General features: G+C 38.5%; 1 long non-coding RNA gene across 1 annotated transcript; it reads right to left on the bottom strand.

Moving 5' to 3' along the window:
• Positions 1-3,493: 3,493 nt before the first annotated feature.
• LOC118352013 (uncharacterized) lies at positions 3,494-13,224 on the bottom strand. The gene is made up of 3 exons (XR_004808396.2): positions 13,081-13,224; positions 6,601-6,716; positions 3,494-3,561 (listed from the first exon to the last, which is right to left on the bottom strand). It is a non-coding gene; the product is annotated as an uncharacterized LOC118352013 (long non-coding RNA).
• Positions 13,225-17,245: the final 4,021 nt, after the last annotated feature.

The raw sequence follows: 17,245 nt of genomic DNA, 5'->3' as shown, positions 1-17,245 counted from the left end.
AACTTTTTATGGGGAGGTATTCTCAAGGTATGTACGTGCCCTGTGCCTTATGTCTGGAGGTATCCATGTATGTTATTAGAGACTCGTGGTTTCCTATTTAATCCAGTGAATTATAATTCTGTTTGTTTGTTTACTTTACTTTGATGCTCTAATTGTCCCGGATTTGGACACTGGCGTGCTTTTGAGATGGCTTCTGTGTTTTTTTACACGTCTTTAATTTTACACATCTATCATTTTTGGAGCATTCTTTTTGCTTTCAAGAATAACAAGATACTCCAGGTACTTTTTTAAAAAAATATTTTTATTTATTTATTTATTTATTTATTTAAGACACACACAGAGAGAGAGAGAGAGAGAGAGAGGCAGAGACATAGGCAGAGGGAGAAGCAGGCTCCATGCAGGGAGCCCAATGTGGGACTCGATCCTAGGACTCCAGGATCACGTCCTGGGCTGAAGGCAAGAACTAAACCACTGAGCCACCCAGGGATCCCTAATCCAGGCACGTTTTTTTTTTTTTTTTAATTTTTTTTTCTTTTTTTTTCTTTTCTGCCCCAGGCGTAGAACCAGCCCATTCTTCAGGGAGCCCTGGTTCCTTTTGGCACACAATAGTATTAAGAACATACTATCTGTGCACCTCAAGGTGTAATCACTGCTGTGCATGGCTGTTCTGAAGCCTCAAGATAGATGGACTGGGGGGAATATGTGAATGCATGTGTATGTGTGGCGTGTGAATGTATGTACGAGAGTGTGTGCGTATATATCTATTTTTGCTTCCACATATTTCCACAGATACTGGAATATGTTAACTCACATCGATAACTCTAATATAATCTAATACCACAGGGTGAAGTCTAGCTTTTTCTTCCTTGCTCTTATTTGATAAACTGTTTGCTGACATAAAACCTGCTCTCATTCTTTTGAGTAGATTTACTCACTTGGCCATCCCCAAATGTAACTAATCTCCTATTTCTCCTTCATCCTGTCCTTTTGCATGGATACTCACTCACCCTCTTCAGGCTGACACCTGCCAGCATGCCCTGCTTGGCGTGCTCACCTCCGTGGCTCTGACTTCTCAGTCTGCCTCACCCCTAACCTGGGACACCCTGTTCAGCATGCTTGAGCTCTGGCAGTGCACGACAGGCCTGCCGCTATGCTTGGGTCTGAGCCCTTGTCATGTTCCCATGTGTAGATGTCTCCCTCCTACTGCTCCTGTTCCCAAACTCCACACTGGTCCATCCCCAACCGCCCAGCAGGAAGCTATGTCACTTGGTCCTGCATGATGGGTTGGCCTGGGTTTGTCTAGGAAGAAAAAGAAAGCGAAAGGAACAGTTATCTCTGTGTATTTTGTTTTCTGTATGTTGCTGGTATATAAATTATGTTTGAATTTGGCATTTTTACTTTTCTATTTTTGTGTTTGTAGCAAGTTGTTAGAGCAACCTTTCTAAGCATACCTATTAATTCTAATAAATTATGTATGGATTCCAGTGAATTTTTTAGTACATAGCTATGCCTCCTGTAAATAATTTCAGATTTCATTTCACATTTCCATCCATATACTTTCCTTTATGTTTCTTCCCTACTGCATCAGTTAGGGTCCATGTATAATAACAGTGGTATGTATTATTTTAACACAGCCCATAGCAGAGGAAAGGCTTTCAACATTCCACTACTGAACATGTTCTCCTTATGTATTACAGATACCTTTTATCAGATATTAATGTATTATCTTCTATTTTTAGTATTCTGAGACATATTTTATCATTAATATACATTATAAAAATGTTTTTTTGTGTGTGTTCGTTGATTTAATCATATGAATTTCCCCACTCACAGTATTGATTTGGAGAATTACATTGACTTTTGATACTATGAGTATCACTAAGACCTTGATTTTTTTTTAAAGATTTTATTTATTTATTCATGAGAGACACAGAGAGAGAGGCAGAGACATAGGCAGAGAGAGAAGCAGGCTCCCTGCAGGGAACCCAATGCAGGACTCGATCCCAGGATGCCGGAATCATGACCTGAGCCAAAGGTAGATGCTCAACCACTGAGCCACCAGGTGCCCTGAGATCTTGCTTTTGAAATAAGTTCAATATATTTTAGTGTATTATCCTTTTTATTTGCTGGTTGATTCAGACTGCTTGTGGTTCAGGATTTTTGTGTCTATGTTCATGAGAGGTTGGTCTGAGTTTCTTTTTTGTAATGTTTTTCAGCTTTGTTAGCAAGGTTTTCCTCCCTTGTGCTATCCTCTAAAAGAGTTAGTATAATGTCATTTCTTCCTTAAAAATGTGAGGAATTTATTGCTAAAGCTTTCTGGAACTGGAGTTTTTGTTCTGGGAGTTTTTAATGATAAGTTTACTTACTTTAATCAAAACAATGCTATTTAGATAGTCTATTTTTATTTCAATAGACTGAAAAGCTTTGCTTTTTTGTGTATTTTCTAATTGCATCTAAATTTTTAAATGTGTTAGTTATTACAAAAATATTAGCAAACTGCTGACTCCTGGCAACATCTCTCACCTGGCTAGGGCTGTGCTTTTAGCTGAGGCAAACAAGACCCTGGGCAGAATTTAAAAGGAAACCTAGACAATGAAAAAGCATGTGAAAAACTCTGATTTATTCCTTATGCTCTAAAAGGATACTTGGGGTGTATGCATGACCAAGGAAGACTTTGGGAAGAAGGAAGTACCGGTCATTCATTCTGGTTGACGTTGGCTGTATGCGCAGCAGGAAACAAAAGTTAAAGCTGTCTTGTAAAGTGCCAGATGTTTGAAGACAAATATCCCCGTACTGATCCACTTAGCAAAGAGTGACATAGAAGAAAATCCTCCAAATAAGTAATCATTGGTTGCCCACTAAATTATACTGATCCAGGTCTGACCCATATGAAGCCAGTTTTAAAAAGAAAAAAAAGGAAGTTAACAGAGAACTCAGTTGCTGTATATATCCTAGATATAAAATATTATATATGTATAATATATCCTATGTATTTCAGTATTTGCAATCTATAGAATTAGTATAGAAAAGTAGCTAAGCAAGTGAGCTACAATGAAGAAACTTAAATTCAAAAAAAAAAAAAAAAAAAGAAACTTAAATTCAGCAACAGAAACAAACTTTGATGTGTGTGTGTGTGTGTGTGTGTGTGTGTGTGTGTGTGTGAAGGAATCTAATACTTGATTTGTTATTATATAAGTTATTAAGGTTCTGTGTCATACAAAGAAGCAAAAGAAAATATGCTACATTCATAATAAAAAGAACAGTTGACAAAAAAATGTTCCTGAGGGGCTCAGATGTGGACTTAGTAGACAAAGAGTATATAAACAATTAAAGGATTATGTGGCTACAAGATCTTACCAAACAAAGACTATCAATGAAGAGAGAAGAATTTGTCTTAGATCAGGCTACTATAACAAAATAACCATAGACTAGATGGTGTAAACAACAGAAAATTTATTTCTTAAGTTCTTGAGCCTGGAAGTCCAAGATCAGAGTGCTGGCAGAAAAGGTATCTGGTGAGGACCCTTTTTCTGGTACCTAGATGGCCATCTTCTCATTGTACTATGATATGAGGAGAGAGAGAGAGCACGCACATGTACATGTGTGCAAGAGAGAGACAGAGAGACACAGAAAGACAGAGAGACAGAGGGAGAGAGCACTTTCTCTTGTTTATAAGGGCATCAATTCTATTATGAGGTTTCTAAATATGACCCAATTACCTCCCAAAGATAACCATCTTCTAATACCATCACATTAGGGGTTAGAGTTTCAACTTATAAATTTTTGGGGGACACAAACATTAACTCCATAGCAAAACCAAAACAAAACAATTTGTTTTGAGTCACAAATAGAAATTCTGGACTCAAAAAGTAAATCACTGAACTACAAACTTTACTAGATGGGCTCAATACAGATTTGAGCTATTAGAAGAAAGTATCAGTAAAGTTAAAGATCTCCCAATAGAGATTATAGAGTCTGGAGAACATAAAGAAAAGGAGTGAAGAAAAACGAATAGAGCCTCTGAGACCTATCCCCATCAAGGATATCAGCATGTGAAGAATGGAATATCACAAGGATAAGAGACAGACAAAGGGTCAAAAAGGGTCAGAAAAAATATTTAAGAATATTTGAGGAAACAATGTCAAGAAACTCCTTGAATTTGATGAACAAATGAATCTACACTTTCAAGAACTCAACAAACTTTGAATAGAATAACCCAGACCTAGACACATAGTCAAATTGACAAGTCAGAAATAAAGAAAAGAGTCTTAAAAGCAGCAATAGACAAATGACTTATCATAAACAAAGGCTTCTCTGTAAGGTGAACAAGTGGCTGCTTCTAGGACACAGAAGACAGAAGACAGGGGATGACATATTCAAAGTGCTTGCGGCAAAAACTATTCTTTAAAAGTAAAAGAAAAATTAATACATCTCAGATATATACAAATGGAGAGGGTTTATCACTCATAAGCCTGCCCTACAAGAAAGGCTGAAGGGAGCCTTAGGCTGAAATTAAATGACACTAGACAACAATTCAAATCCATATGAGAAAAACAGCACCGGCAAAGGTCAATGTGTATACAAGATGGTATCAATGACTTTTTTTGTTTTCAACTATTTATTCTTCAATAAGATTGACAACCTTGAACTACAATGACCAAGAAAATAAGAGAAAAGACTCATATTACTAAAATCAGTAATGAAAGATGAACATCATTATTCACCTTACAGAAATTAAAAAGGATTATAAGGGACTACTATAGTCAAAACAGGCCAACAAATCAGATAACCTAGATGAAATGCAAAGATTCCTAAAGAGATAAAAAACAAATAACTACTGAAGCTGGCTCAAGAGGAAATAAATAATCAGAAGAGAACAATCACAAGGGAAAAGAATGCCTTAGTAAATAGAAACCTGCAATAAAGCAAAACCTAGGTTGAAATGCACTTCACTAGTGAATTCCACCAGACATTTAAAGATCTAGTACCAAACTTTCACAAAATTTACCAAAATCCAGAAAAGGGGGAACACTTTTTAACTCATTCTGAGTCTCATATTACCCTGATGTCAAACCCAGTTATCACAAGAAAAAAAGACAACAGACTAATATCACTTATAAGTATAGACACAATATTTATGAACAATACACCTACACAGCACATTGAGCAACATACCATTACTAAGTCAGATTTATCACTGGATAGGAAGAATGGCCTAACATCTGAAAATCAATTAGGGTAATACACTATATTCATAGAATAATGGAAAAATCAGATGAACATCTCAATAGAGACAGCAAAATCATTTGACAAAAATCCAACATGCTTTTATTATAAAAACACTCAACAAACTACAAATAGAGAGAACTTCCTTAATCCAATAGAGGTCATTGGGGAAAATCCCATAGCCAATGTCATACTTAATGTGGGAACACTAAACGCTTTCCCCTAAGATGAAGAACAAGACAAGTATGCCTTTTTCTAGCCATTTCTGTTCAGTATTGCATTGAAGGGTCTAGCTAAGTGCAATTAGGCAAGAGAAAGAAGTAAGAGGCATCGAGATTGAAAAGGAAGATGTACAGCTAACTCTATTTGCTAATTATATGATTTTATATATAAAGAAACCCAAGAATTCCACAATTAGAAATATTAGAAATAATAAGTTGGGCCATAGGCAGAGTGATTAAAAATGGGCACATGATTTGAATAGCTATTTCTCCTAAGAAATGGCTAATATGTCTCCAAATGGCTAAAAAACAAATTGAAAGGGGTACAACATCACAAGTCATTAGGGAAACGTGAGCTAGAATCACATTGTGATACTACTTTGTACACACTAAGATGGTTATAATATGAAAGACAGGCTACCACCTGTCAGCAAAGTTGGAGAGAAACTGAAACCCTCCCACATTGCTGGTGGGAATGTAAAATGATGCAGGGCTTTGGAAAACTGATAGTTGTCAAAAGGTTGAATGTAGAGTTACCAAATGGCCCAAAAATTCCACTCTTAGGTATAGTGAAAGAAGTCAGCCACATAAAAGACCACATACTGCATGATTTCACTTATGTAAAAATGTCCAAACAACACATAGAGAAAGTAGACCAGTGGTTATTAAGGGTTGGGGTGGAGGAAGGATTGGAGAATCAGGACTGGGTTTTTTATGGATGGGGTGATAAACATGCTCCAGGGATGGTGGTTGGACTATGATGCAAATGGATTGAAAAACCACTGAACTGCATAGTGTAAATGAGTGAATTTTATGATGTATGAAATATATCTTCATAGAGGTGTTTAAAATTTTAAAAATTTAGAGTCTCTAGATCATATTGTCTTCCTTCCTCATTTCTTTCTGACATATGGAGTGCGGGTGATCACTTAAACTCTGGTGAGGATTGTTTTGTTTTTAAACATTGTTCCTCCGGCTGGTCTGTTTCAGCCTTACTTTTATTCTAAGGAGATGGCCCTTCTGGTGTGTTTACTAGGACGGCCCCACCTCAACCTGAACTCCAATCTCTGGTAGCTTTTTGTGACATTTATCTGCCTGAGTGGAAAATGGCAAATGTGTGGGTAATGGTGGTAGGGTGGATGGGGAACCTTACCTCATTCTGCTTCCCTTCTTCCAAGACAGAGCCACTCAGTTCTTTCTTGTATTGATTAGTCTCCAAAGTGGTTTAAAGCATTGTATTCTTCATCTTTCCAGATTTTATGTTTCCTGCTGGAGGGATAATAATAACCTGATTCTCAATGACAGGAACCAAAGATCCCTCTGTAATGACTGCTTTTAACACAGAAAATCAGCAGGCCCCTTGAAGCAGACGTCCTTTGTGTTGGCACACCAGAGCACTGCCTCCCCTCCTCGAAGGAAGTGTGTATGTGTATGTTTCAGAAACCATTGGGACTTCTGTTCCAACCATGAGATCTGACTGGGAGCTGCCAATCTCAGCAGCCCACCTCCTGGGATGAGCCAAGCAGAATCCTGTCCAGGTTGGAAACCCTGGAATCAGAGAGGAATATAGTTTCCTGTGCAACTCTTGAAGATGTGAGTCAGAAGCTTCCAGAGGGTACTCTCCCAGTCTTTGGGAAAAGGTAACTTGTAAATAGAAAATATGAAGTCACTGTATTGGGAGGAGAAATAGGGTATTAAAGAAGTCCCAGAGCCATAGAAATCTCTGGTTTTTATTCTTCACTAGTGACACTCTTTCTGTAAAGTTAAATCAATAAATTTGTCTTACTCCTTAAGCTAGTACATGTTTTTGTCTTAAGAAATGAAGCTTTTGATCTGTAGGTTGCACAGCAACTCTTGTGCTCTTTTCACATATTGATTCAGAAAATACATATGTATATTACTTGTCTGCCCAAGGTTTGGGGATCATTGATATAGGCAATGATTTTCTCCTGGAACAGAATATTATTTATCAAGAGAAACATATGCCTGGATTTAGCTCAGAAAGCCAATTTGGGTCACAGTGCAGCATAGGAAATAGGGAAGAATCAGAAGTCAAAGGAAAGAATCTAAAAGCTCAATGTAAATTAGATAAATAACAAACCAGGAACTTTGTAAAAGATAGGTGAATGAAGGAAGACAGGTCCAAGAAGTACTACGGATGGAGGATTGAAAAGGCTCCAAAATAGTTGAGAAAAGAAGGATGAAATAAGAATAATTCATAATTTCATAAAACACCAAGGATTGTGCCCAGGAGGGTAGGATAAAAGAATAAATCTTTTGTGTATACTTCCTGGGGATCAGTTCTTGAAAATGCTGGTTCAAGCCATATTTCACCCTGTTGCTCCATGGTCTAATCATGGACTGGAGGCATTGGAAACAATTGGAATCCACCCATTCTTTGTTCTTTCCCTATTCTCGCTCTTTGATTGGTCCACTGGAATAGATTGAACTCTCTGTAGGTTTTGAGATGTTAGGGATGTTATAACCACTCTTAACTGTAACTATATGATATAACATTGGAAGTGATACCCAGCTTGTTGGTGGGTAGCAAGTGCTTCTGGAATAATACGGTACATCAGGACGTGATTTCCATTCCTTTAGAATGAGGTGGCACTTTTATATTTCTGCATGTCGCAGAATAAACATGTTTTGTTTTTCTAATCATGTTTTAGATAATAAAAGAAGAAACAATAGCATATATCAACAAACAAATGAAACCATTTCTTGATGAGCTCAATGTTAGAACAATGACAAAACTTTGACTGAAAAATAACCAAGCTGCTCATATGTAACCCTACTGAACGTGTTTTGATCCTTATTTTGTTGTTTTTCTGTCATCTTATCTGTGTCCTAGGAAATTGTATCCTCATGCTTTATTACAATGAGAAGAAATATTTCTGGGATGCGTACAGCTGTGCTCTTGAACTTGTGACATTTAAAGGGCAATAGAATGCTAATGTGACTAATAAAACAGAAAAATGGTTTTATAAAAGGCCATGTGATTATCCTGTTTCTTGTTCACTTATCTTTTAAACTGACTAAATTTGACAACTTAGTTTGTAAAAATTGAAATAAAGAAGCACTGCACATTCAAATTGAAATAACAGTAAAACAAAGACCTTTCAATAAACAGGTTGTCACATTCTTCTCCCTTTTTTGTAAAGAAAAATCTATCAGGAGAGAGGTGAAGAGTGTGTATCTATGAATGTGGTGGTCTATAATGATTTTTGGATTACTCTGGGAGGCAAGAGGTTGCAATACAAAAATAATCCTTCTTTGGTAATTGATTTTTGTACTTTCCTTTGAACACACAAAATTGGTTTCAGGGCTGGTGTATTACAATGTGCCAGTGAGCAAGGATATTGATAACTACAGTACATGAACTCTGCAAGCTATCAGTGGACATTTTTACCCTCAGGGCCTATATCTAGCATATTAAAACAGGTCTCAGTAGCTACAGTAAGTGTATTTGGAGCTGAAAATCAGAGCATTTGGTCTGTCAAAGATAAGTGTACTGAAAGTGGGGGAACACTGAGTAAGGATATTTGAAACAAAGTTAGTCTAGAAGTTCTAGGACATATAGTTACTCTAACTAAAGACTATTTTAGGGAGAAAAGGCATTGAAATCTTTCCTCATTCATGAACTCAATAGGCATTTTATGACTGTATGATAGTCAACAAACACTCGAATAGAGAGGAATGGAGCCATGAACAAGAGCTCATCTCTAACCTCAGGAGTGACTCTTTCCTTTTAAACTTTTAAAAATTTATTTATTTATTTGTTTTTTTTTTTTTAAAGATTTTATTTATTTATTCATGAGAGACACAGAGACAGAGAGAGGCAGAGAGAGGCAGAGACACAGGCAGAGGGAGGAACAGGCCCCATGCAGAGAGCCTGACGTGGGACTCGATCCCGGGTCTCCAGGATCAGGCCCTGGGTCAAAGGCAGTCACTCAACCGCTGAGCCACCCGGGCTGCCCTATTTATTTATTTGTTAATGAGAGACACACAGAGAGAGGCAGAGACATAGGCAGAGGGAGAGAAGCAGGCTCCTTGCATGGAGCCTGATGTGGGACTTGATCTCCAGACCCAGGATCACACCCTGAGCAGATGCTCAACTGCTGAGCCAGCCCGGCATCCCAGGAGTGACTCTTTACAGAAACAACAAGAATCAGTAGATCCCATTGACCTTGACCTCTTATCCTGCTAGTTCTTTTAGCTGAGAAGGAGCCTTTAGTACACTCCTCGGGACATGGAAGCCAGACAATTAATGAGAGGTTTTAAATGAGCCAGTGAACCCTCTGGCTTGGCAGAGCAGGGCAGGGATGCTGGGAACATTTCATAATATGGCTATCCCAGTATGTGTGCATCATTTCTGTTTGCTCCTCTCCAGGTACTCTCTGCTCCTTCTCCACCCTGGGTGAGCTTCAGAAGGCAGCCCTGTGTGGACGAAATTGATGGCAGCCTTCTAGCACTCTGGCTGACGAGAATCACCAGCGTAACCTAGACCTCATTTCCCTGACACCCTCCCTGCTAGGTCAGGGGGTCAGCTGCATAATGGCCTGTCCAGACAGCTGCCTCTTAGAGTCATAGTGGTCCTTTCCAGCATTTGGTAACCATGTCTTCTCTACAGAGCAGCAATGGCCTCCCAATGTTGGAAGCCACAGGATGACTTACCATCCTTAAATTCCATACAATTTTATTAATGGTCCTGTTCCGGGACTTGTCTCAGTTATCCTCTCTGAGTGGACACTCCATATCTTGCCTGACCCTGGCTGATATATGATGGCAGATGCAGCATCTACACGAATAAACCATGCATGGTGAGATTCGACACACCCAATATGACTGTCTGATGAGGGGTCTTTCATAGCCTCCAGTCGCTTAAGTGGGCTTGAGGTGGAGTCTTCGTGTGGGCTACAGTTGGTCTCATTTCAATATTCATTAGGAAAGGGAGGTATGTAGTTGATAATTCACTAAATTTAAAATGATGGAAAAATCATGCTAACCTATTAACGTAGGTCCTTGCTGCTTGAGAGAGAGAGTGACCTTGATGTTGGATATTTAGGAAGCTTGGAAGACTCTAAATAAATAAATTAACAAAGAGTTAAAATATCCCATAATGTAAACATTTAAAAAAAAATCACAACACTCTGGTGGGAATGTGATCTGGTGCAGCCACTCTGGAAAACTGTGTGGAGGTTCCTCAAAGAGTTAAAAATAGACCTGCCCTACGACCCAGCAATTGCACTGCTGGGGATTTACCCCAAAGACACAGATGCAATGAAACGCCGGGACACCTGCACCCCGATGTTTCTAGCAGCAATGTCCACAATAGCCAAACTGTGGAAGGAGCCTCGGTGTCCATCGAAAGATGAATGGATAAAGAAGATGTGGTCTATGTATACAATGGAATATTCCTCAGCCAATAGAAATGACAAATACCCACCATTTGCTTCAACATGGATGGAATTGGAGGGTATTATGCTGAGTGAAATAAGTCAGTCGGATAAGGACAAACATTATATGGTCTCATTCATTTGGGGAATATAAATAATAGTGAAAGGGAATAGAAGGGAAGGGAGAAGAAATGGGTAGGAAATATCAGAAAGAGAGACAGAACATAAAGACTCCTAACTCTGGGAAATTAACTAGGGGTGGTGGAAGGGGAGGAGGCCAGGGGGTGGGGATGAATGGGTGAGGGGCACTGAGGGGGGCACTTGACGGGATGAGCACTGGGTGTTATTCTGTATGTTGGTAAATTGAGCACCAATAAAAAATAAATTTATTATTTAAAAAAACAACACTCTGCTACTCAATGTTCACTTTTAAATCAACATTTCAATTTGAAATTTGGAAAGATGGTGTTACAGATCAAATGGGTATGCCCAGGCTAATATTTCCATGACCACTGCAACTGGAAGTAAGCCTTCCACAATAAAGAGGTTTTAAATGCTTCTTCCATCACCATGAAGTCTGGAAGACTGATATTGGCAGAGAAAAGCTGCTGGTTTGGCAAAAAATACTACTGTGAAGGTAAAGAAAGACAGTCACACACTATCATTTCTGTTAACTTGTAAAGCCAGCAGCCAGCACTTTGTAGGTCTTGATGGGAGAGGAGAGTCTTAGTTAAACTACCTTTAACGACTGTTTTTTGAGCAACTGGATAAAGTAGATTTTAACCACTTGGGGCAATAAATACTAATGAGACAATTTCGGAAGACATAGTGTATTAGAAGAGTGGACACTGTGGAGATCCAGGGAAGGAAAGAAGAGTGATGTGCATCTCTGTTCTCTTGCAAGAGTTGGCTCAGGATGAAGGAAGAGAGTTATAAGCAAGCCCTGTGCACTGTTTTGTTTTATATGAGACCAAGTCTGTAGTTCACATTGCTACTGTCGTTTTCAATAATTTTCCAAAAGTGATTTTCCCAACTTCAGAAAGTTTCAAGAACTTATGCAGACAGAGTTATAAATATGCTTGCACACATGTCTCTCCCCTCAAACCCTTACCTGTATCTTATTGTAGACAGGGAATGTTGCAGCAAAGCTTTGCAAAGTACCTGCCTATCTACGTAATGGGTCTGAAATTGCAACCTCACCACAGAGAGAGGTCCCTACCTGACCCTCCTCTGTCCCAGCTGTGCAGCCCAGGAGCAGATAAGAACTCCAAATGGGGGGGCAGCCCAGGTGGCTCAGCAGTTTAGCGCCGCCTTCAGCCCAGGGTCTGATCCTGGACACCTGGGATCGAGTCCCGCATCGAGCTCCCTGCATGGAGCCTGTTTCTCCCTCTGCCTGTGTCTCTGCCTCTCTCTGTGTCTCTCATGAATAAATAAATAAAATACTTTTTTTCAAAGCTTTCCTTTTTTTTTAAGATTTTTAAAATTTATTTATTTATTTATTTATTCATAGGATCCAGCATACCACAATTTAAGAAGAATAAGAAAGCAGTATACTTAAAGTAGGAACACTGAATAAGGATATTTGAAATAAGGATAGTCTAGAAGTCCTAGGATATAGAGTTACTCTAGCTAAAGACTATTTTAGGGAGGAAAGACATTGAAAACCTTCATCATTCATGACCTCAATAGGTCATTCATGACTGTATGATAGTCACCAAACACTCGAATAGGAAGTTAGGAATGGAGCCACGAACAAGAGCTCATCTCTGACCTCAGGAGTGACTCTTTAAATGAACAATTAGAATCAGTAGACCCCAGTGACCTTGACCTAGGTTTGGTAAAAAGTAACAGTAAAATGGTGGATTAAATAGAGCAGCATTTTATTTTCTCTTATATAGGCAGACTACTCGGGGCTGGACCCACATTCCTTCTAGGATGTTATGATGAATAATTTTATGTATAAACTTTGCTAGATCATAGTGTCCAGTTGTTTGGTCAAATGCTAGTCTACATGTTGCTGGGAAGGTATTTTTAGACACGATTAACATTTGGTCAGTTGACTATAAGTAGAGAAGGTCACCTCCATGATGGGAGTGGGCCTCGTCCAATCAGATGGAGGCCCTAAGAGCAAAGACTGAAGTTTGCCAGAGAAGAAGGAATTCTGTTTCCAGACTGTGGCATATTCTGCCTCAATTTCCAGCCTTTGGACTCAAGATTGCAACATCAGTGCTTACCTGAACCTCCAGACTGCTAGCCTAGCTTGCACCATGGATTTTGGACTCGCCAGCCCCATGACTACATGAGCTAGTTGCTTAGTTGCTAGTCCATTGTGGAGAGCAACAGCCATGCCCCTGACTCTTTTTGCTTAACTGAGAGTGGTCCCTGTGCCCAAGCGGGATTCATGGTGTGTGAGGTAAGGGGCTCCTCCTAGCAAAGGCTGTGGCGTAATAATGGAGATGCTGTAACACCTGGGTGGTTCAGCGGTTGAGCATCTGCCTTCAGCTCAGGTTGTGATCCTGGGGTCCTGGGATCAAGTCCCACATCAGGCTCCCTATGAGGAGCCTGCTTCTCCCTCTGTCTATGTCTCTGCCTCCCTCTCTGTGTCTCTCATGAATAAATTAATAAAATCTTAAAAAAAATAATGGAGATGCTGCTAGAACCTCACTGAGAATCATGGAAGTGAGAAACAGGTTCATTACCACCCACTGGAGTAACCTCCAAACACTGTTCTAGCTGGAAGAATGGATGACTCATGGTTTCAGAGAGTAAAGAGTATCAGGACATACCAGGAAAGCAGCTCTCTGCCTCATTCCATGCCATGATATCATGCAGGTCACCCCAAAGAAGGTAAGAGGAGGTCACCCATTAAAAGGATTGTGGTTCAAATGAAGACTGACTTGAAAATCTTGAATAGACTACCCAATGACACTGAGTTTTGAACCAGAAATGGTTGCTAAGTGTATCTAGTATTTTCACTGTCAGGTGGAAATGGGACTCAGATCAATAAGAGAAAGGACGAAAATTGTATATTATTTTCTTTCTTTTTTTTTGTTGACATGAAATAACATAACATCAAATCAACAATTTTAGAGTGAATAGTTTTGTGACATTAGAATATTTATGTTACACAACTGTCACCTCAATCTAGTTCTAAAACGTTTTCATCACCTCAAAAGGAAACCTCGTCCCTTTTAACCAGTTGCTCTCCATACCTCCCTCCATAGCCCTGTTATCCACCAGCCTGCATTCTGTCTATGGCATTACCTACTTTGGATATTTTAAGTAAATGTAGTCATAAAATATGTGGTGTTTTGTGCCTAGCTTCTCTCACTTGATGTAATATTTTCAAAGTTCATCCACATTGTAGCATGTATCAACATTTCATTTCTTTTTGTGGCTAATATTCTTTTTGTGGTTAATATATTTATACCACAAATTGTGTGTTCATTCATTCATTGACAGACATTCGGGTTGTTTCTATCTCGTGGCTATTGTGATAGTGCTGCTATAAATGTGCATATACATCTAGTTGTTTAATAGCCTGTTTTCATTTTTGAGCGGTATTTACCTAGGATTGGAATTGCTGGGTACTGGTAAGTCTGTTTTAGATCTTGAAGAACCACCAAATCATTTTCTGTATTGCTGAACCATTTTACATTCCCAGCAGCAATATATGAGGGTTCGACTTTCTCTGTGTTTCCATTTTTAAAAATTATTGTCATCTTAGTGGGTGTAAAGTGGTAACTTGTGGTTTTGATTTGCATTTCCTGAATAACTAATAATGTTGAGCATCTTCTCATGTGTATGTTGGCCATTTGTATTTTTTGTTTGATGAGATGTCTTGTCAAGTCCTTTGCCCATGTTTAAACTGAGTTGTCTTTTTCTTCTTTATTTTTAATCTTTTTTTTTTTTAGAATTTCCATGTTTTTATTTGAGTATAGTTGACATGAAATGTTACATGAGTTTCAGGTGTACAACTTAGTGATTTGCCAAGTTTACACATTATACAATGCTCACCACAAGCATAGCTACCATCTGTCCAGTACATTGCTGTTACGGTATCAGTGACCGTATTCCTTATGCTCTGCTTTTTATTCCTGTGACTTTTTATTCCAAAACTGGTGGCCTGTGTCTCCCACTCCACTTTCTTCACTCATTTTTTCCACCCCTTCTCCACTCTCCTGCCCTCTGGCGACCATCAGTTTATTTTCTGTATTTATAGTTCTAATTCTACTTTATTCATTCATTTTTTAGATTCCATTTATGAGCAGAATCATGATTTTTGTCTTTGTCAGTATGACTTATCTCACCTAGCATAATACCCTCTAGGTCCATGCATATTGTCTCAAATGATATGATTACATCTATTTATGGCTGTGTAATATTCTGCTGTGTATATATGTGTATACACATTTTTCTTTGTGCAACTTTGGTTGCTTCCATGTTTTGGCTACTGCAAGGCTTCAATAAACATAGAGGTTATATCATGTATCTTTTTGAGTTAGTATTTTAATTTTCTCTAGGTAAATACACAGTAGTGGAATTTTTGGATCATATAGCATTTTTATTTTTAATTTTTTGAGGAAACTCCATACTGTTTCCTACAGTGGCCATAACAATTTGCATTTCCACCAACAGTGCACGAGAGTTCTTTTTTCTTCGTATCCTTGTCAACACTTGCTGTTTCCTGTCTTCATAATTTTAGCCATTCTGACAGGCATAAAGTGATATCTCATTGTATCTTAAAGATTTTAATTTATTCGAGAGAGGGAAAGCACAAGCAGGAGGAGGGTCAGAGGGAGAGGAACAAGCAGAATCCCAGCTGAATAGGGAGCCTAACAAGGGGCTTGATCCCACGACCTGGAGATCATCATCTGAGCTGAAGTCAAATGATTAACCAACTGTGCCACTCAGATACCCCTCACTGTTCATTTTTTAAAAAAGTTTTTATTTGCTTGTTTGTTTGTTTGTTTGTTTGTTTATGAAAGACACAGAAAGAGAGGTAGAGACATAAGCAGAAGGAGAAGTAGCCTCCCTGCAAGAATCCTTATGTGGGACTTGATCCTAGGAATCCGGGGTCGTGGCCTGAGCCAAAAACAGACAATCACTGAGTCACCCAGGTGTTCCTTCATTGTTCTTTAGATGTAAGAATTACTTATATATTCTATATACTAAACCCTTACCAAATATATATTTGCAAATATTCCTTCCCACTTTGTAGATTGTCTCTTATTTTATTTTTTTTGATAAGATCCTTTGATGCACAAAAATTTTAACTTTGATGAAGTCCAATTTATTCATATTTTCTTTAATTGCTCATGCTTTTGAAACATATTGAGGAATTCATGAAATACAAGGTCATACTGATTCACTGCTATGTTTGCTTCTAAGAATTTTATGATTTCAGTAATTTTATTTAGTTGGTTGATCTATTTTGAGTTAGTTATTGAATATGGTGTGAGGTAGGAGTCCAACCTCATTCTTTTGAATGTGGAAATACAGTTGCTCTAGCACCACTTGTTAAAAAGACTGTATTTTCCCCACTGAACAGTCTTGGCATTTTTGTGGAAAAACAGTAAGCAGAAAACTTGCTATTTTTAATGCATTCAAATTATGACTACTTTTTTTTCATTTTCACTAAAGAAAGTGCTCTGAGTAAACAAAGTCTTAATAGTGGATCATAAAGAGGAAGCTAGTCTGTTGTGAGATGAAACAAAAATATAAAAAAAAAAGCTGTCAGAGATGTAGAGCACCTGTCACTTGCCAGTTTCTGCTTCCACTCTCTCTGCTGTATACCACTATTTCTGCACTGACTTTCCTTGTCCTTTCACACCTCTAATCCTCATCAGAATTTCCACCTAACTTGCAACTTACAGAATTTTTCTTTTTTTAAATAAATTTATTTTTTATTGGTGTTCAATTTGCCAACATACAGAATAACACCCAGTGCTCAACCTGTCAAGTGCCCCCCTCAGTGCCCGTCACCCATTCACCCCCACCCCCCGCCCTCTTCCCCTTCCACCACCCCTAGTTCGTTTCCCAGAGTTAGGAGTCTTTATGTTCTGTCTCCCTTTCTGATATTTCCTACCCATTTCTTCTCTCTTCCCTTCTATTACCTTTCACTATTATTTATATTCCCCAAATGAATGAGAACATACAATGTTTGTCCTTCTCTGATTGACTCATTTCCTTTTGTATATCATTAGTGAGTATAATCCTTAAGACAATCAATATTTTTATTGTACCCAAGAAAAATGAAAAGGTAGAAAGATAACTGCTTGAATTATTGCTTGTAGTCCTACCTTGGGAGGATATTTCTATACAATCACATGAATGTGACAAAGGTAGAATGGTCAAAACACATAGTATACCACCCAGCATGTAAGGCTAAAAGGGTTC

This window comes from Canis lupus, chromosome 1, assembly GCF_003254725.2.
Source record: "Canis lupus dingo isolate Sandy chromosome 1, ASM325472v2, whole genome shotgun sequence".
Classification (NCBI taxonomy): Eukaryota; Metazoa; Chordata; class Mammalia; order Carnivora; family Canidae; genus Canis; species Canis lupus.
This window is presented reverse-complemented; position numbering and strand designations above follow the sequence as displayed.